Here is a 22337-nt window from a genome sequence, read left to right as displayed (position 1 = left end):
GAGAGCAATTAGATCCCAAGTATTCGATTTAATCTAATAATTATGTCGCTGTCAATTAATTTAATATTTGTGTTCAATTAATACAGAGCGAGTATTGATGATAATTTCATCATACAAACAACAAACAGATCTAGTCGTAAACCATTGTATTAGTCAATTGCAATATTGCTTTAAGTTTACACTTAACACCTACGCTAATGTCTGCCACGCAACCAAAACAATAGGATTATTTAGACATCGTCTTTTAGAACTGTCAGGTACAACTTGAAAAGAAAACAAAGAGAAAATAAACAATGTATTTATTTTCAATTTATGTATCTCCAAGATTTAAATTCAGAATTTCTCAAAACAATTTCATTTGGGATTTAAAAAAATCTTCAAATGTTAAAATATGAAATGGTTCAATACTGGCATTACTAAGTCCAGCTGCAGTTGAACTGAATAATGTGCAAGTCCTTGAGTATATCTCGACTACTTACTAACAATCGCTTTGGCCAATAAACATAACAAACTCAGTTTGGCGCCAGCGTCGAGAGCAAACCATTAACGTTCCAATTTGAATATGGCTTGCACTCCGACTCCCACTCTAGTGATGTAACTATCATAGAATACTAAGACATTTATCTAATTGTTATCTAGTATTATTGTTTTATATCGCTAATCCTTTGAACCCTTAACCTCGGCAAATTCTTATTTAAGTCTTACCAACGTTGAAACTTGAAACTGCATTGTAAATGAGAAAGTCCTTTTGAATGCATTCTCACAATAAATTAAACACGCTAGTGTGTGCATTATCATCAGCTAGAAGATTCTGCTATTTACATCGACAATACCACTTGTAGTGAGAGCAACACTAACGTAAGTACAATTCATATTGCATGTCCAGTACTGCACCGCCCACGGCGAGCTAACTCCGCGATAGTTCAAATGTTCTCATACAATAGCTTAAACAGGCTCGAATTCATCACACATTTACTCTAATTTCATTCTTATGGCTGTCGTAATATGAGCCAGTTTCAATTTATATAAATGTTGTGTTAATTCCTTATGATTTAAAAACACCTTCTTAGGAGCATGCCACAAAAATATAAAACAATTGCATAAGTATCAAGACAAGACGGACCCTGGCTCTCCTTAAGAGTCAGATGCTGACCTCAAAGTAACAAGACAATGGAATCCAATGTTTGTATAATCAAGAAGCTTCTTTAGGCATCTGAACAGTTGTGTTTGATAATAAATAACAATTTTTATTTTTAGTAACAAAAAATGATGATAAAATGCGATGTTAAAATTCGGTGTGTGTGTAGAAGACTACATACGAGTATGTAGGTAGAACATCTCATTCGATTAAAGTGAATAGTTTCTATCTAAATGTCATTAAATCAGATCTAAAAATTTTCAATTCTCACCGTTGTCATAGCAATGAAGCTTAAAATATGAGACGGATATTATACCGGACAAAAAAATTAATCCAGATTAACATGCCGCATCTTTCTTATCCTTTATAACAATACGAAGAGGTCTCTAAGAAATGAGAACACGGTTAAGCTTTTAGGATGAATACTTTAAAAAATGGCGTCACTTATCTTTTATAGACAGCAACCTTTAAACGAGATAGAATGTCGTAAAATTACTGAAAGTTAATAATTTTAAATAGAATCGTGTCAATTTTTTTTGAAATATGCATAGCAATGAAGTTTCAGCTGTAACAAGACTGCTTCAAATTATTTTGGTAAGTTATTTGAGTGCAAAGTTAAGTTTATTCTTGAAAAATAAACTAATTTATAATTTTGACTCAAATAATCTTGACGATTTATTTTTATACCAAAAGAAAATGTGCGTCTTTTCAATTCATGTAACTGGTAAAGAATGAAAATGAAAATGAAAATCTTTATTATTGCACACTAAGTTTACAATTTTCAATGTTGCCTTGGCACCTTAACTAGTGAAAACTGTATTTAAGGAGCAAAGGACTCCCCTTGAATGTCAGACTCAATTCAATATTGCCTTAATTTTTTTTAATTTAAATACATGCACATTTGTAAATTAAAATTTAATCCAGCCAGTACCCTACAGCTAGTATCATAAAAGATTAACATAGCAAATGTATGTTATATAATCAAGGATTCAGTACAAAGATATCCTTCCTTGTTGCGTGACTCCTTACATTTGTAAACTTCGCTATAGACTATCCTGCCAAAGATAACATAAACAAGGGACTAGTTAGTTAAACTACATTCGTTTTGCTTAATTAAAACATTGTTTTAGATTTTCATTTTGGATTGAATTAGTGGCGCAAATAAGTCGAACGGTCACGACTCATAGAAATAGCCGAACAAGCAATGGATTGTAAGATAAGCTATCATGTTCCGCTGAAATTCGGTGAACGATGTAAGGATTTGATAACGCTTGTTAACCAAGTCTGTATAATTAAAGCTGCCTATTTCATACGTATACATGGCAACATTATATGTATTAATTAAGGTATCTTTCTTTAAATTCTTTCTAATATCATAATCTTCACAAATATTATTAAATTTCTTCACAGATATGTACAGATTGCATCATGATGTTTTCCTTCACTGTAAGAACGTCGGATAAATGTACATGTGTAAAACAAAAAACACATTGGTACATGACAGGATTCGAACCTAGGACCTGTATATTACAAGTTACCCCAGAGCCACCGACGCAACTCAGATAATAACAACCGATCAAACCGAGGTTCGGCCTTCTCAGGCACCCTAGAGTCGGAATGCTAAACGCGTAATGAGTGACAGCCCAAGCCGAGGACCCCTCTCGGGGGCTCTAGAGCCCAGTCACTCCATGAAGCGTCCACCGAAGCGATCCAAGAGCTCGGTGGCCTCCCAATCCGGTTATATTATTGAAGTAAAAGCCCGAACCGAGACTCCTGAGGGAGCCTTCGAGCTTAGTTACTAATAAACGAGGTTTAGGCTAAGCGCCATCTGCGTTCGGCCACCTCAAACACGTTGGAACTGTAAATGCCTTTTGAAGGCAAACAGTGGCTAGTCAGTCACAAAAAAATAAATTAAATCGTGATTTTGGCAATCTCAAAATAACTAGAAACAATATGTTATTATGGTATGAAACATGTAACATAATATGTTCTTATTATAAAGTACACATAAAAGATACACATGCGGTGGTTTTTATATACATTCATTTATTAGCGGTTTTTTTCAAACAATGATACTCCCCCAAATAAAAAAGGGAACAGCTCAATCAAGTTACTATAGAATTTTGAATCTTATAGTTGATTAACTATAGAATTATAGTAAAACAACTACCTGCCCCGATATTTACACGGGTAACGTTAATTACAAATATTGAGGTCAATATTATATAATATACGCTATGCTAACTTTCAAGATGATCCCAATTAGACATAGTTATGAAATTTCATCAAAATCGGTTTAGTTAATACTAGATAATTACAGAGTTACATAAGTAGGAAGATGAGATAAGAGTAGTGGCAGGACAGACCTGGTCTAGGAAGGCGAAAAGAAGAGAAGAATGGAAGAATGGAATTGATACAAATTTGATATTAACATAATGTAATGTAATATATAGTATCTGAATAAAGGCTTATTATTATTATTAATTTTAGAGTTTATCCAAAACGAACAGCTAAAAAGTTTTTTACTTTTATAAGGTCAACTCTGTCTTTGTAATAATGAAATTTTTCATAAATTTGAAAGTCCCGTACTGTGTCCAACTATGAGTAGTACATTAAAGTGGTGATTTACTTGAGAGGACTGTACAGTTACAAAAAGAGAGGTCGGTAATGGGCTGTTTCTCACTAAACTGCTCCTAAGAGGTCTCTACTAATGTAACATAAAAGTTAAACGTAAGATAAGTTTTTGTTTTTATTTCGTCGAGATGAAGACCGGCGTCTTAACTGCCGTAAATGAACATTTGCGTGGAGTTAATTCTTACAATTTATATCTATTACCGTACCCACATTAACTGTGTTACAACTTTTTGCGATATAAATCCTTAGTGTACTTTTACTCCATTCATCTTTTATGCTCGACGACTGAAACTTACTGTTCTTTATTTAAAGCATAAATGTTATCAAATTTAAAATATAATTTCAATTCAACTGTCATTTAGTTTAATCTGCTTCCTGCTTGATTATTTGAAAGTTTACTTTTAGAACAACATGGATATATGTGTATTTGTGAAAATATTCAAAATATTCCACCACAATCTATATTGTTAAGAAAGTAAAGATTTATTACCTTTTAACAGATAAGTAAAATATATTATTATACATTATCTGTTATTTCGATTCTTGATCCCGAACATTTACAACAGGAAACGAAATGGAAAGACATAAAAAATATTTGGGGTGAAATGAGAGCGCGACTCGATCTAAAAGCGTATCGTTTGACGGTATCTTAATGGATTCTACGTTGCTTAAGGCATCAAAAAAATGTTGGAAAGAAATGCGATGAAAGAAACGATGCTTTAGCAAACCAAGATCAAGTTTTATGAACATAAAGTGAGGAGGATTCTTTCGGTACTAAATTTAACACGTTTAGTTTTCTTTTAACAAGCTAAAACTATAAGTTTTTAACAGAATATAATTTCTTTATGCCAGTGAAATTTTTAAGTGTTTTGTCAACAAGGAAGAAGAACTAATTGACCAATTGCGCGTAGCTATTCTAAAAAAATATAATATGTTTTCTTTTTAAAATTGAGTCAGAATCAGTCAGACGTACATTCATAATGTATTGCTTTAACTAGTGCACTTCATATACATTGGACAAGATCATTCCATACAATTATGTAAATAAACATTCACAGAGCTACATATTCTTACGATGCGACTATTTAATAAAACTCCAAAATAATTTGAGTCCGTGCGTCCATAAAGGGAACAGGAACTGAACTAAACATGGCCTTTTATGTGTTCGTGTGGGATGATAATTTATTTCATCGCAGCTTGAGGTTAAATTCTAAATATTTTTGTAAAGTAAAGTGATTATTTTAAAATGATAATCGAGAAACTCCAAGAAGAATAAAAGTACGTATAAAAGTAGATAATTTTTAAATAAATAATTTTGTATATAATGATAAATTATCATTTTGATATTAGATAAAAACCAAGCCTCAATTTCAATAATCCTTATAAAATTATAAGACAATTTAATTAAAAGCAATTATTACTTTATTAAAATTTAACAAAAAAAAACAATCTATATATAAATACATTATTCAATTACATCTAAAGGCAGATTATGATCTCGTTTCATTTTCTTTGCCGTTCACACATAAGGTTAGGGTGTATACGATCTGACCATATCAAAACACGAACAAGGTATCTCTTTCGCTGATCTATGCCCTACGATAAAGACTTTGAAAGCATTGCATCGATCACTATTAATAGGCGATGTAACAAAACATTGTTACTTTCGAAACAGGATTTATCCCATAGTCCTAGCTATCCATGCTCCGAACAACTCTGGCTTTAGTTATACAAACTGGTTTGAACAAACAATAGTACGCGATATACGATTCTTGGCACTGCCCGGCGCCAATTTAACTTATTGTACTATGAATAATCAGCTCCCCTTTATCATAAGAGTTATGTTTTGGTGTATTGAATGTGTTTGTGATACAAATTTACAATGAACCATAACACACATAACTCAGTGGGGTACATTATTAGTTCCTGATTCCCGCAACTCACATCTCTTTTCATCAACATTTTTGCATCTACGTATACATGATCATTGTTATGGGATCCTTCATGACGTCACATCGTGTCAAACTTTATTGACTTGTTTTCTACCAGCAATGTCACTTTCTAAGAATTTTCGTAAAACAAATGAAGACTTTTATGATAATCTTTTTATTTCCTAATGTTAGATAGAAGCACTAAGATCTTGCGTTAAAATCACTTTAAAGGAATTCAAAGTTTACAATTGCATTACGAGATCCGTGTTGAAGGAATCGTGAGGAAAGCAACGTGTCTGGGAACGATATTGAAAAGCATAGTAAATCCTCTAACAGTTGAGCGGCGTATCGGACTTCCGAGAGGCTTGTAAACGTGTGTAAATGTACTTTACGAAATTTATGCTGTTCCAGTTGTTTGTGTAACCTCGTCTGTTTGGAGCCTTATATTAGTTTATTGCTCGAGAGAAAAATTTTCTTATTAATTATATAATAATAAAAATATTTTTTTCATTTAGATTGTTCGTAGAAAATATATTTGAGTATTCGTAAATAGAAACAATAAAGTTGCTTCTTTTGTAAACATTGGTATATGTTCAACTGGCAAGAAATATATTGTTTTCAATTTGATCATTTAAATGTATTCATCACATTAATATTATATCAAGTCATCGATGTTGTGCCCAAGCAACAAGCATGTCTGCCTATGACATCAAGTAGTTTAGAAGCGCCGTATGATTGAGTGCGGACATAAGTGTTAATAGAATAAAAACACTATCAAACAAACACACCTACCACAACATGTTTTCACGCATCATACTGACATGAAGATTATTCATTTCTAAAACTGGTTTCAATGTATTCATATTTGGTTATTTGAGATTTTGGACTTTATAGGTATAATATTATTAAATTGATTTTCAAATCAAGTTCAATTTATTTATTTTACACACTTACTTATGCATTACCCAGGATCTCTTTTCTTGGTATCTGTACAAAGTTTCAATTTATGTAATTTGATGTTTCTTAAAAAGGGGAAGATCAAGATCAAAAACGACTCTTACATACACTACTAAAGCTAACATAAGCCTGGTTATAGGATTTGCTTGCAACATTTAAAGTTGTTCGCATCGCCTATTGTTTACTAGCATTTGTTATTTTCAGAGAATTCTTTTTATTATTTACGATTGGACGTGGAAGGGTTTGTTGGTCTTTTTGTTGTAAAAAGTAATTACGAGTCACGATCGCGGACAGCGGCCGGAGCGGGTGCATGCTGAGATTAATTGAATTCTTAGGTGTGAAATGTTACAGAACGGCCGTTAAACGTGAACACATTTAAAAAAAGAATCACTCTCATTGATCGAGGTTAGACAAGCTCACTTGTTTGTTAACATAAATAAAAAAAAAAACTGAAATTGAATTACGACCTCTTTAATACACTATACTGTTAATGACGAACTATAATCGAACTATAGATGGAATATAATAATAATAATAGTGATATATAATAATGGAATATAATAACTTTTATTCGGTATTCCGTTGACATAATTTAACGTTTATTTAACAGTGGGCCAAGTACGAATATTTGTGACAATCGCCATCGTATCTTCATTGACAAAATTTGTATTGAAATTTCTGCAGCGCGTAAAGTACACCAAAAATTACTTATTTTGGCATAATTGACGATGACGATACGAAGGCTATTCTCACAAATATTCGTGCTAGGACCATCGAAACCACGAACTGCACATAGAAGTGATGACAAATCTTATTAATCATCATTTGACACGAACAAAATAAACACACTTCCTACTATATTCGCAAGTATTCTTAAATAATATTAACTTTTTCTTCAATATCCTTTAGACTTGAATGTGGTTTATATATTTTCCAATAGGATGTCCCCTGTTAACAACCACACATGTTAGGAATGTCAATTGAAAAGGACAACGCATAGAAACGCTTTAAAAATAAAACGAGTTTGTTTATGTTAAGTGATCAACATTGTCCATGAAAATCCTATAGATCAGAAAGTAGGAGACTATAAAAATATAATAACTAATAGATTAATACGAGGTACAAGAATTTCATATAGAGGTAGAACAAGTTTGAAGATATTTACAATCTCGTATTGGTCTACTTTAAGTCTGTATATCCTTTTTGATAACATCCGCGATTATTAAAAATAATCATGATAACAAGTTCTTAACAAATTGCCTTCGATGGATAAACGATAACTCATTGGCATGAAATGCAAACAAGATTTACGCCCTCAATCAGTCTTTTAAATTGATGTACTGCAGCGAATAGCCTGCAGATATTTCAATATTCCATAAAAGAAAGCCATTTATTCAAGAATAGTAGATGCCGATTTGCCTTCATATTCTGCGGGCGTAACAAAGGCTCGCGGGATCAAGGAATGACCTCTGTGAATGCGGCGCGCCGAGAAAACATGGACGAAAAAAAAGTGCGCTCACGAGCACGCAAATGTAATCGAAATAACGTAACTCTGGCCGCAAGGTCCCGCGGAATGAGATACGGCCGTTTGATTAGCCATTGTCGGGCGACGACGGCGACGGCAACGCGACCGACGACCGAGTCACGTCGGACCCTTTTGATATTTACCACACAAAAAATGCACCACTAACAAGAAATAGTGAAAACAACTAGCCCAGGTACCTAATCCATTATTCACTAAGAGTATAGTTATGTGGAGAATTCTTTGATTGAAAATAATGCAACAATTTTTGCTTTAATATTTATGCAATTAAAAATAAATAGTTTAATCGTCAGATAACCAATAATACATAGCTTAATTACGGAGCTGTAATATGGTACATTAATCAACATTGTTCCCGGCGATTATAGACGCCAAGAACAACATAATAACCAATAGCTTTTTACGTTTTAACATTCAGATTTAATTGGTCGGTTGTGATTTGTGGGCAGGAGTGCTTTAGACAAGCCATTTATTTTCTTGATTATGATTTAGGTTTTATGAGAAGGGATACGCACCCTTTTATTGTCCTTTTGCGTTCTTTAACAGCGGGGTTGATTATAAGTCACGCGTGTACTCCGAAATGTATAAAACTTCGAAGGCAACTAATTACAATACGAGGTGGGCAGCACGCGCTCCATGTAAGACACGCGATATGAAGATTTTACACTAACTACTTTAAAACGTAATACGTCTTGGTGCCTTCGTCTCGTGAAAGTTAAAATTGAATCTCAGTTTTTCCGATCAAACTTTGATTACTTAAATCTTCTCTTATGCAGCAAGAGTAATTTCATTTAACATAAATATAGAGTTTCTAGCTGTGCTTAAGTGCTTTATTCTCATTTAAAATGTTATTAATTTTTTTCATTATGATGTTAAAACATATAAAGATTTATAATTCTTATACTGGTAAGTTTAAAAGTACATTTCAAGCAAATCATAGCTATATTAAGCCTATCAATGCAAACAAATACAAAAAGACCGCCTTATGATCTCACAAATTCAATTATACGAAACTTTTAAGGTTCGCATAATCTAGCCATGAAAAGTGGCCTGCCAAGTCTTACGATAAAACGTGCAATAAGAAACGACAGTGCATCTATAAGTTTTCATGCGTGTATAGCTCGTCTGACTCGTATAGGCTAGGTACTGGTACCTTGGCGTCCGGCGACCGGCGAGTCCGCAAGCCGGTAGCCGCGACCGGCCGAGCTTCGCTAGTCTATCGCTAGTACGGCACGGGCGCACTGACGCGGCGGACGCCTGCTTCGCTTTACCGCTCGTGTGTCACAAAGTGTGCGCATAACATAAACAATACAAGTAAAACATCGGAACTGAGTGCGGACTGTGAGATACGTTTGGTTCATGTGCCGCGCTGTTGGGCGGGGGTGCGCGGGGGTGGTTTTGGCGGGATTCTGTCTGGAGCGAAAGTGCTAGGCACAGGCGCGAGCGCGCCCTGTTTTACATAACTGATACTACGAGCTTTCGTAATTGTTGCGTGATAACAGTGAGTATACACTTCGATTTGCTTACAATTGCCCTTTATATTTCTATTGCCTATAATTTCACTAGATGATTAGAACTTAACTTTGGTTTATTTTGTTAAAATAGTATATAAGTCGAAATATAATGTTTAATTATTAGCAGCATTTTACATAATGTGCATGTATGTTCAGAAAATATTTCTTTTGCCGCCCTAACCACAATTGTTGTTGATATGAGCTTTTATGAGCTTTATAACTGAATTATATTCAACTTTTTGTAACATTGATTTCTTTTTTTTTTAAAGCGACTCTAACTTAACTCTAATTGCAACCTCTTTCATGGTATTAAAATTGATAGTATATAATAAATCTGATAAGTTGGGTTTAATAACAAACTTATTTATTAGAAAAGCTTATGCATGATTTGTTGTCTACTGGTAAAATTAGCCAAAAGAAGCAGTGGCAATCATTTTTAATATAGAACTCAAATTGTTTCTGAAGAACTTCAGTATAATATATAGGCAAGATGCTTTGGATTATGACCCAACAACCTTGATTTAAAGAGTTAAATAATCATGAGCTTGAAACTGAGAGACAATGGACAAGTTTTTATGCGGATCCCATCAAAATGTCATATCGTATCATCATAAAGTTGGTTCTTGTTAAATGCCGCTTGTACAGTTTCTCAGTAATGGCACGCCGTGGTGCGAATACTAACATCTTAAAAGGCGATTCTTTTATCGTTAATAGGTTCACAATGACGTCACGTACGACTTGAAGCTCGTACGAGCTTGCTTGGGAGATGGTGGCGGACAGCACTCTAATCTTAACGACATATCTCTGTTCACTTATCACCACAATGGCTTTTGGTCTCTTGTTAGACGCAACATACATTTATCACAACAGCATCAATGTGTTATATTCATTTATACCACCTACGACACAAAATCTATACGAAATAAAATTTTCCGCTTCACAACACGTTTCTAAAAATATCTGTCGAAGATCTGTAAGAATATACTTGAGATTTTTATCTAAATGCCACAATAAAAAAAGTTTTGTGGACACTGAATTTAAAAAGCTGATAAAACAAAGCGCTTATCGTTCTTGAAACGTTCTAATGACTCTTATCATATCTTGAAAATTAATTCATTGGCGTTATCTTTTCCTCAGTTTGTGATGCCTCGTTTCTTCACAAACTTCATTACTAACAAATGATTTAATAGTAAAATGATTAGATAACCTTAGTGATTGTGAAGAAAGCAATAAAGAAACAAATTATCCAGAAGATAAATTCAGAACACTTTCAAACTGCATTTATTTAAAGTTATCATAGTTTAAACTGTGTTACTAATTACTGGAGTGAAACAAAATAGAGATAATTTCAAAATCAAGTTAAATCTTTTAACATGTTATCCTGAATAAACGAAGCGCATATTTACTTGTACCTTTTGCAATAGCGCACACCACTTTTTATGCATGTCTCGAATCTCGATGAAGCCGTTTTTGATTAATCACAATCTACAGATTATAATAAACCTTAAAGGATGTTTTTAGCATCTTTGATTAGCTGTAAGGATTAATAAAAAAGGAATAGATTCGATTCAAATCGTAGGTTAGGCGAAGAATTTTGATTACCATTTTGTTGATCATGATCTTCTTCTATATAACTTCTTTGTTCGTTTTAGTATTATTAAATAGTACGACATATTATATTAATATCACGTGTGTATAATACGCTATAAAAATAAAACTAGAATATTTACAAAAACATTTTAATTAAATTAAACTAGCCAAGCTCAATTATTTATAATCATGTTCGCAAAGTAACTTGCATTGCATGATTTGAGCGTTGAAATCTTTTGTATCGCCAACTCGTGCGCATATGAAATGCACACAGTCGCTACGTGCACTTATTCATCGAAACGTTTATAATGCAACTGACAAAGCAAGGAATAGTTGTTTTGTAATTTTATATTCCTTACCAAGTTAAGTAAATAAATTTGAAAAAAAAAATTCTATCTATGAATAAATAATATATTTTTTTATTTTATTACATGCAGTTAGTTAACTTAGTAACTTAACATCAAACATCGTAATTATATCTTTTTTCAAATTAGTATATTACATAATTGTGGTTTTCATAAAATTTATTGAGATAAGTAAAGGTTGACGTGACAAACTTACCTATGTGTTTAGCTAATTTACAATGTCACGTTACTTTATAATTTTTAAAAAATCTTGGTCATTTTACCTAGAAATGATTACGCAATGTGCTTCAAAGCTTTATACGTACCACATTTTAACGGTATCGACAAAATTTATAGCACTTACTTCGAGTCCGTGCTTTCGTGTAATAATATACCAATTGTGTTCGTCCAGACGCCCTTGTTTTTGGCGATTACGGTGGCCACTAGCGGTCAAGCGGTGGCTAATTATATCGCCACTACATCTAGGTCAAAAGAATGTGGGCTACATTATTCATGAACTACGATTTGACGTAAAATCGTTAGTAGTGACTCATTTCATTCCAAGTTAACTGATGATTTGAACGAGATATTTTATAGCGGCAATAAAGTAGCGTTGGAATTGGAGTGAATACCTTAAAATGTCACAACATGTGTTTACTCGTTAATTAAATATAGCAATTAAAATATTGACAATGTACTATCGATCCAACTTATGGTAGATCAGAGTGGAAAGACTTGAGCTTTATCTTGTAACCTATAACTTCGATTGCTTGCCACTCATTTAATTGTTTGATGTAATTAAGTGTTGATTTACTTTATGGACAACATTTATTCTTATAAAAAATATTTGTGAAATAAATTAAGCTAGTAAAACTATTTTACTAGCTTAATTTATTTACCAATTAAATAAAAATATAAGGAGCGTTATTATTTATCTATATTTTTTTCTAAATATAGGTATTTATGTGGTTTGTGACTTTCTTATATAAACTGTAGCACTACCATTTACTGTATTAATCATGAGAAATGCTTTCGTATTCACCCCGAAATGCGAACGGAAGCGTAAATTCGATAAACAAATATCTGCTGTTTGAGAAACTCATAAAAGAGTTAATAGGCGCGTGAGAGGCATCGACCTCTAATAAATTTGTAGTGGAATGTAGTAATGCAACAATGTTATTCAAATAAGTAAAAAACTTATAATATTTGAAGGTCGAGTTTTTACATAATAAATTTAAATCAAATATCTTTATAATGATTGAATCCGCACTCAAATGTAAAAACAATCAATTTGATATTATGATAGCAAGTTATACGGAGCTAAAATTTTTGTACAAAAATGACGAAATATTTTTGCTATAGCATGTATCGTCTAATTGAGTCGTGTTGAATGTACTGCCACTTTTGGAGATTCATATTAGCGCGAATACATTAATGACGAGAAAGAATTAGTATTCCCGGCTAAAAAAGCTCTGAAATGCGAAGGTTCCCACTTATACTTTACAACGGCTACATATGACAATCTTAACAGATTGGACATGGCGATTAAAAAAGTCAGGATGATTTGCGACACCATTAATACAAGGTGGGCTGCGAACTCACTGAAACTGGTTTTAATTTTCAAGAGTACTTTAATACTATCGTCGGTCACATCAAAGTGTTTTATTTCATAATATTTTAAAAGCTTATTTTTTTATAGAAAGCGGCATTGGTACAAAAAGTTAGCCTTATGTTAAATGATTATCTCCATACTCTACCCATGAGATGAGCAAGAAATTCGTTGCCAAAATTTTAGTATGAAAAAAGAACTAGTAAATTAAACGTAAGAGATGGAAAGGTGATAAGTGATGAGACTGACGGAACAAAAAATTACCACTTTTATTCTACTTCCTTTATTTTTGTACTTCCGAAAAATAGTAAATAATTACTGCCACTAACTATAAGAGCGAAATAACTATAAACGATTATCCATAAGATATCAAAAAGCTGGGCATTTTTGCATGCCGGAGGCCTAAATTTAGTCCTCTTCCTGTTCCCACCTGTTTCTTATAAGGAAAGGATGGAAAGAGAAAGTGGATTTGACGAGGAGGATAGATCATAGGAAGGGAAAATGTTTTCTTTCTGTACGTCCCTGCCCTCCGTCGATTAAAGGTAGGCAACGAACTTGCAATTCCGGATGTCTATGGGCCGTTTGTTCGCTTGTCACCTTATGATATAAAATAGCTGACCTTATATTCAACATACGTACGTGAACCACGCATATGACGCAAAAGGTAATATCAGTGGGTGTGAAGGTATTGAGATAGAGAAATCAGATCTACGTATGTAACTATAAGTTTTCAACGTTCTATCGTGTAATCATCGTAAACTTGATATTTTTGTACAAATTGTCCGGTTCTTAGCGGATTGAGTTACCTCATAAATACATTGGCCTTTTCCTACTCTCGTAGTATATTAGAATTTATGTAAAGTTTAAAAATATCAAATTTTACGACGAATGTTGCTTTACGTATTATTGTAAGCATGAAAATTAAACATATGGTTTTCTTACTTCTCATCAATCTAATATAGTATGGTGCTAGATTTTTTAAAGACTACTCTTAAAATAAAGCAGGTGGAAAATGTAGTACGATTTTATTATTGGTTTTAATAAATGTACTTTAAATATGTCCCAACGTATACAGGTGCGTACGCAGCTGTTGTACTTATGAGCTTGATAAATTAATATATTTAAATACAAATTACAATACTTGATTTTAAAGTGTAAAATTCCTTACGTAAAAATTCTAAGTGTCAATGACCTCTGATTCTACAAATAAACACGGCCGACGTACTAAAAGTTAGATGCGACACTTAAAATGTATCACCTCGAGTCGCCCTTGGGCAATAAAATTCCGATCGATAACGTTTGTCTTTCTACAAAGTTTGAATTTTAAAAATCATTGTTGGATTTTTTTTACTTTTTTTTTAAAAGTGGCCAGCATTTTGTTAATTTCATATTATGTGAGGTAATCTTATGTTTATTTTCAACATGATATTATTTATGTGCACTGACAAATTTTAAAAATATTTTCAACAACACAATTTTCAAGATTTTGTCCAAACAGCGCACGTACTTATCATTTTGATTATCTAATTTTTCTTGCATTACATTATGTAGCAACTCTGAATGTATTGTCATGTTACGGAACTGGCACACTGACTTCATTTACCATATGCCTTTATTCCTTGATAAATTATAAATACAATAAGTACAGTAGAATTGTTTTCTACAATGCGTTGAAGTTAATTTATTTTTTCCATACAATTATAAATAAACAGAAAAGATAAATTAATAAATATTTTATGTAAGTAAAAAAGTAAATACAATGTAAGTAAATTGTCTTGCATCAAGAACAACCTTCTAACAAATAAGTCAACATAAATTCATAATTTTAAGCTACGTCCAATTTCAAATTCCATGCATTGTATAAAAAAGTAAAAGATAATTCTAAAACAATCTTCACAACAAAGCTAAATCACCTGTTGATTACGAACATCGTATTGATTTAGTGGAGCGTGCATTCACTTCGCAGTGTAACGATTTCAATTTGGAGTCTTATTACTCGTCGCCGTTGATAGCATCGGAATGATTTCGTAACCTTTTTTTGACTTTTAATTGGCAGGACTTGTCATGCGTGCGCATTTCTGCGTTAAATAGAAACAAACAATAAGATCTCAGCTTGCTTGCTTGTGTTCTCATTTTGTGGTCAATTATTGAATCTGTATCGGTTCATAAAGATAAAGGTGTCAGCATTTTAGCACAATATGAATTCCATCTTTACTTTACACACGCGAAAAGGGACTCAATTCATTTACTACAACAGCGCGACACGGTGGCTCTTTATTTACTTAGTCCTTTTATATATAGTCGAAGTAGCCTTCGGCCGGTAACACGCGACTGCGCTCACGACCTAACCTTATCACCGTCCGATAGACATTCTTCCTGTTACAACAAGAACTTTCTTCACCCGTAACATTTGTAGTTCGCTAGGTTTATTTATATCTTATATAATGATTCTCTTATGAACTTTACTGAGATGCCTTACAAATTCTGTAATTTAATATGTCGGCCGTTTACTCGTAAAAAACGAAACATTTACCGTTCAACAACGTTCAAAGTACTCTATGGCTTAACAAAGAATTTTGTTAAATACTCGTAATATTGAAACATTAGTCTGTTTGTATTTTTTCTGTGAAAAAATATACACAAGCAGACAATGACTGTTGTTTGAAAGTCCTAGGCTGTTATTAGAACGGCTAACCGTTCTGAGCTAAAAATCTCCGTTTAAAACATATTATCTCTGTGCTTTCAAGGATAGTGACAGAGATGACGATATATTTTATACAGAGATTTTGGTCTCAAAAACCCTCGGTTAGACACTTTTTTTTGGTGCCCCGTTATAAAACGTTTGACTTTCAAGTTACCTTCACAGTTTCTTTTCGTTTTTGCAATTGTAAGTATAGGGTTTTAAGTTATTAACTAAGGCGAGTCGATGATAATAGTATTTATGTTGTTTTTAGTATTTTTTCTGATGTAAAATGATTAATTTATTCATCAGTAATATTATAACTTTATACTAACATTTTTAATCGGACCGATTTAATGTAAAATAGAATGGACAAATATTCTGTTTAGACCACTGAGTGACAATCTTAATTCTTACTAATATTGTAAATGCGAAAGTTTAGAAGTATGGATGGATGGATGTTTGTTATTAGATATCTCCAGAACAGCTAAACGGATCCCGCTGAAACCTGGCAAAGATGTAGAACATAGTCTGAAAGAACATATAGATTACTAATTTAATTTATTTTTAAATTATAAAACTTGTACACAAGGCATATGGCTATAGTCCTGTAGAATTTATTAGTGAAAGTATGCAATGCAAAACTCCAATGCGTAAGCAAATCACAGCGCCTAGTGACAATAATGAATTGCGTTCCTTACATTTGTGTATAATTTCAAAGAAGCTATAAATAAAGGTCTATAAACAAGAAGTAACAAGCATTAAAGCGTCCGAGTAATTCGAAGCGTTCCTGTATTGATGACATACGCGAGTGAATAGTTCAATAGCGGCGCCGGCGCAGCAATTACCCACATTTCCGTATTGATTGCGTTTGTAATTTATTAACAGAATCTTACGCGATAGCCCTTAATGCTCAGTTCAATTAGCTGTAGTCAGTTGTGGACAGACGGACATACCGACGTTTTATGTAGTGACAGCGCAGACGCAGTTCATACGTGACCACTGTATACGAAACACGTAGACGGCTAACTCATTCAGATGCCCGTAAATGGAGAACTAGAAATATTGCCGGTGCTATCGCAACGACTCAGGTTATGCGGACAAGCATCGTGCGCTCGCCGCGCTTAGAAAAAAAGCTATTCTATATTATACATTTTTAATCGATTTGTTGAAAAAAATAACATAGTTATGATACTTGTTATAGAGCTATTTCAACGTAATTTACTGAATTGCGTAAATTATCCTTTTAAGTCATCAAGTTATTTTTATCATAAATCTGATACTCGTCTGGTTAAAATGATTAGTTTAAGATATATAAAAAGTAATGCGAAACCGGTCATCGACTCTTTCGTAGAACAGTTTCTGTTACGAAACAATGGAAATAAAAAATATAGCTTAGGCTACTTGATAATAAGAGCTTTCTATTGGCGCAATAATTCTTTCTTTTTTTATTTATTAAGAAGTTTAGACTTCTGTTTGACTTTGAATACGAACATGCGTAAATTAATATAATACACGCTTTGCAATTAAGTAAGCGACACTAAAGTCACAACATAATTTAAATATCGACACTAGAATTGTACGCAAATTCGTTGTCGAGATTAGATAACACATGTATCTCTAAACTTACAACTCGGAACCGTCGGCCCACCTCTGAAATTCAAATATATTCAAAGTTCACAGCACTCGATCTGATTCTGATCTTGATAGCGAAGTGAGAATAAAACAACGATCCAGTTACATTTGTATGAGCGAATATAATTCCTTTGCAAATAGTTGTACTCTACCATCCGTATTTTACCATAAACCTTTATTACATATTGCTATAGCCAATAAAATTTCTATTAAATTATTAAAAGTGGCTTGTTTCAAGAACGATTTATTTTACAATAGTTTTCCATGTACCATAACTTGTTCATTAAACAAAAGCATTGTCGTGAACTACTTCTCTGTATGCTGTAGTCACGAATTGTCTCTTCTGAATATACGTGCCTACACATGTATCTGAATCGAGGTACCTACGCACCACGTCGATATTTACTCTAAATCGGGTTGCACCCGTCACTGAATCGAGATACCTACGTATCCCGTCGATAATAACTCTCTGAATCGAGATACCTACGTATCCCGTCGATAATAACTCTAAATCGTAATGCATCCATCACTTCTTCGAGATGCCTACGCATCTCGTCGATCTCTATGTAAGATGAACATTCTCAAGCAGGGGTTTAAAACCCCGCCAATCTCTGTCTAAAATGAACATCCTAAAGCAAGGGTTTTGCAACCCGCCAATGGCCTCCACCACCCCTTACAGCCATCCCTGTCCACACGGTCTGAATTTCTCTGTTAAATATGAACAAACAACTCACCGCAGTGATAGTGATACGACACAATAACATCGCATATAAACTGTACGTCTGATATTAATGGTAATTGTTTAATCGCTTACCAACTGGTTCTCTAAATCATCGCTTACCAACTGTAACTCTGAATCAAAACTGAATCTCAATCTCTGTGTGCCCTTTTATATTATTCAGCTAAAGTGAGTAAAACATTACCCTCCATAATCAAAATATTCTGAAGTTGACAGGAACAAAATGTTGCTAGTTCAAATACTTAGTTTTTTACCGAACTAATTCGCGTGCGTTCGCGACAAGCATGCCCTAATTGAAATAATTTAAAGGTGTTTTAAAATATGTATTGAAATTACTAAAAATAACATTAACCATATTTGAAAATCTGTATTTTATTTCCATTATATTCAAACCATAGACCATATTTAAATGTTGTACCTGTAACGTTGTCTTTGAAACGAGGGAACATTGCGAGTATTCTGTAACAAAGCTAGCGGTACCTTCAAGATTCGTGACTTGTAGTCGAGTTTATAGCGAAATATACCTAATAGGGTACATTCGAAGTAATATGTCACAGGAGTACAGGATCAGATAGGGTATGTCGCGATGGCAATAACGGTCAGCGTCGAGACAAGCGATTTATCGCGCACCACAGATAATAATTGTTATGTCGATATCGTTCCGAGTTGCTCGTGGGCGCTAAGAATGGACTTCACCGATATCATGTTCCAGGACAAAGGGATAGAACGAACAATGGTTAAAAGACACTCTGATATTATACCCTACATTAGCTTCTAATATGTTTAAGGACGTTTGAATCGATCAATCTGTTTCTAATTTGAAGGGATATTTTGCATAATACAACCTTTCATTGATAGATTGCGTACGATAATTATAATGCAACGGTGAACACGGTAAAATAATTTATCTATTAAATTATTTATTCCTGTTGTTTTTTTAGTAGACCACCAAACTTGCAAAAACATAATTTATAATTATGTTGGATACACAAACATTCTGCGTTAATTAGAAATTTATACGAAAACTAACTACGTTACCACTAAACTAATTATGTTACCACTTCTGTCAATTTAAGACCCCCCCTCAAAATAAACATTGTATAAATAAATATCTTTGTCTATCTATCTATCTGATTGTTATTGTCTAGGTTGTACGTCTATGTTATACTTCATTTAAATGCAAACCGTGTTTATTGTGATTTAACGGTTCATTGTAACTGTACTGCCATACATCAAATTGTTTGTAACCTTTTTAAAAAGTAATCAATTACTTGCATTTGGTTCACTTTTTGCAGCTTTATGCTTTCACCTATTATGATAGCAGCTACTTGATATATAATTTAGGTATTTTATCTCGCACACTTTATAATCTAAACTTGGCTATTATAAGATAAGATGTATTATTCTATCTCTACTTACAAAATTTAAAAAAAACTTCTTCACTTTTTTTATTAATTCATACCAATGTAGTTATTGGGTGGTCCACAATCAAACCCAGTAATCGCCGATCGGCCGGACGACACGTAACAATGACAATTTTGGAAGCGATAAAACATCGAGAGTTCGATCCATAAGACTTGAAAGATTGTGGATGGATTGGTTAGAAGAAAATATTCAAGATATACTGATCTTATGTTGACAAATCGCAATACTAATGCATTTGTGTACATAAAATTTTTAAATTACTAAATACTTGTAGATATTATTAAAATCGGTACTTACGATTTTTTATAAGCTTAGTACTAGCAAAAAAATAGAGCTAGTTTATTTGAAATACGAAAAGAAATGTCTAAACATAAAATGACGAAAATTTTCATGAAAATGTTATTTAGTAAAGTTAAATTGCTAATTTCCATACACGGTGATCAGTTAACGTCAACCGTTGTAACTTAACTGTATTAAATAAACGGACGTGACGTGACAGGTTCTTATTAAAAACAGGTAAAAGCATTTAATAATGGCTTATTTGTGAGATCCGAGAAAGTGGCGCTTCGTAAGCCTTTATGGAAAATTAGTGCCGTATGATATAAATACAAATTAATTTAGAATAGAAAAAATATGGACAATAAGTAGTTATTCATTATGTTTTAAAAAGCAGTTAGTCAATAAAAATATTTTATTCTTATTTTAACTAAAGAATAAAATAGATCATTACAGCGTTTATTGAAAGACTTATTAAGGTCCCAAATGTGTTTGTCGCATCTCAGCGGAATACAATTTTTTTTAATTTTCAATGAATACATTGTGAAAATATAATTAATTAAATTATATTATGGTAGTCGTTACCACACGCTATACATCCTAAAGTAAAACTTGTGTAAAAAATGACCATAAGAAATGTAATAAAAGCGTCACAATCACTTCTAAACCCACTTAAACGTTAAATTAATTATGTATCGGGACCACTGTTCGTTCGTGTGTGGTCCTTGGTCGCCATGGGAACGGCTATAGTAGCCCGTAGAATAGCCTTAACTGATGGACGGGGCTAATAGTTGTGATGGTCGAGTTTAAATGTCACTACTCCTTGGCCCTTATTGCTACGTAATTAATGATTGAATAAACTTTTATCCAATTTTTTGGAATTGATAAAGGATCATTCATTATTCTGTGGATATAAATTTTACAATTCTCATGAAATGTGTCGTATTTTAACAATTTATTATTATCAGTAATAATTAAGTTACTATTCTTTGTAGTTATTGTTCAGAGTCCGAAATAAACATCGAATAATAAATTTAAAACATAACTTTATGTGTAAAATCTAATACGTTAATAAATTCGTAAGCATGTTTTAGATGTAAGTGACTTGAAGCACGCGAGAAGTGTCCAAATAAATAGTAACACAAGATTGAAACAGTAAAAACTAAAGATTTCGTAATATTAATGTTTTTAGGTCAAGTCGAGCAATTAGAACGAGTCGTATTCACGCAAAACAACCTTCGTGTTAAAACATATCGGTCGTATCGTGTATCCGTTACGTGATTTATAAAAAAACCATGCGGTTATTAAACAAGCTTTTTTTTAACTTTAGCAACGAAAGCGAATTAATTCCGTATGCTTTTTTATGTTCTATTTTTAGAAGCCTTTTACATTAATGAATTTCTTTGCCAGAATACAATAAACAAGAAAACATTTATGTTCAGAATTGAATAATACGTTTCACAAGGTGTACATGTATATATGTTTTATTGTAATTTTATATAATCCATACTTTGAACTCTTCGGGACATTGAATGAGAGTGATTCCTAAAAACAAAAAGCAAGCAACCTTTGTAATATGACAGAATAAAAAAAGTTATTGACTGCTCAGACTACAATGTCATTAGATTATAAAAAAAAAAAGAAATATAAACATGTTAATATGTAAATCGAAGTTACAATTTGTACTGTGGTTATAAAATGTCAAGGTTCCTACAATTGATTAAATACAAATAAAAAATGGCGCCATATCAATTTACAAAAGGCTATTTGAATAATGGGCGACCACCATGGAAAACGCAGTTCATGCGCTGAATGAACATGAATAGTCGATTTTATTTGACAGGCGCACATAACTTTTTGATTCGTTTTCGATAATTGAATACGTTCGACAGCAATCGAGACATTCGATTAGCATCGAATCGCAAAAAGTTTATCGATTTTTAAATAAGTAACTTGTTTGGCGACTTCATTAAGGAAGATGTAATAGATATTTAAATGTTTATGCAATTGTAACTCACATAAGCGAAACGAATTATAAAACGAGATAGATTTCATATTTGTAGAACTAAAAAGCCATTATTTTTATTAGAATAACAACAACAAAAAAATCCTAATAGAACTTAGTTTCAATGAATTTCGCGTTCAGAAAGATACTAATATCTGGAACGCCTCTTAAGTTTTACCTGCCAGAAATGTTAGACTTAAATTCTTTTATTTTTATTCCCATAGGTAATTTGGGATCCAATTTTAGTCTGGCAGCAAGCGGTTGAGGTCTTTTCTTTATAACAATTTAAAGCGCGTCCACGTTGGGATTTGTTAGAA

At 32.8% G+C, this 22337-nt stretch overlaps 1 protein-coding gene across 1 annotated transcript in view; it reads left to right on the top strand.

Moving 5' to 3' along the window:
* Window positions 1-9436: 9436 nt before the first annotated feature.
* The window catches only part of LOC106715012 (cadherin-86C), a 70155-nt gene continuing 57254 nt past the window's right edge, over window positions 9437-22337 (top strand). Inside the window, exon 1 of the mRNA XM_014508195.2 lies at window positions 9437-9704. The gene's annotated coding sequence lies outside the window, so the exon portion shown is untranslated. The remainder of the gene's footprint in view (window positions 9705-22337) is intronic.

The sequence above is a fragment of the Papilio machaon genome, chromosome 7 (genome assembly GCF_912999745.1).
Source record: "Papilio machaon chromosome 7, ilPapMach1.1, whole genome shotgun sequence".
NCBI lineage: Eukaryota > Metazoa > Arthropoda > Insecta > Lepidoptera > Papilionidae > Papilio > Papilio machaon.
The sequence above is the reverse complement of the archived record's forward strand: the minus strand, read 5'-3'. Positions and strand labels throughout refer to the sequence as shown.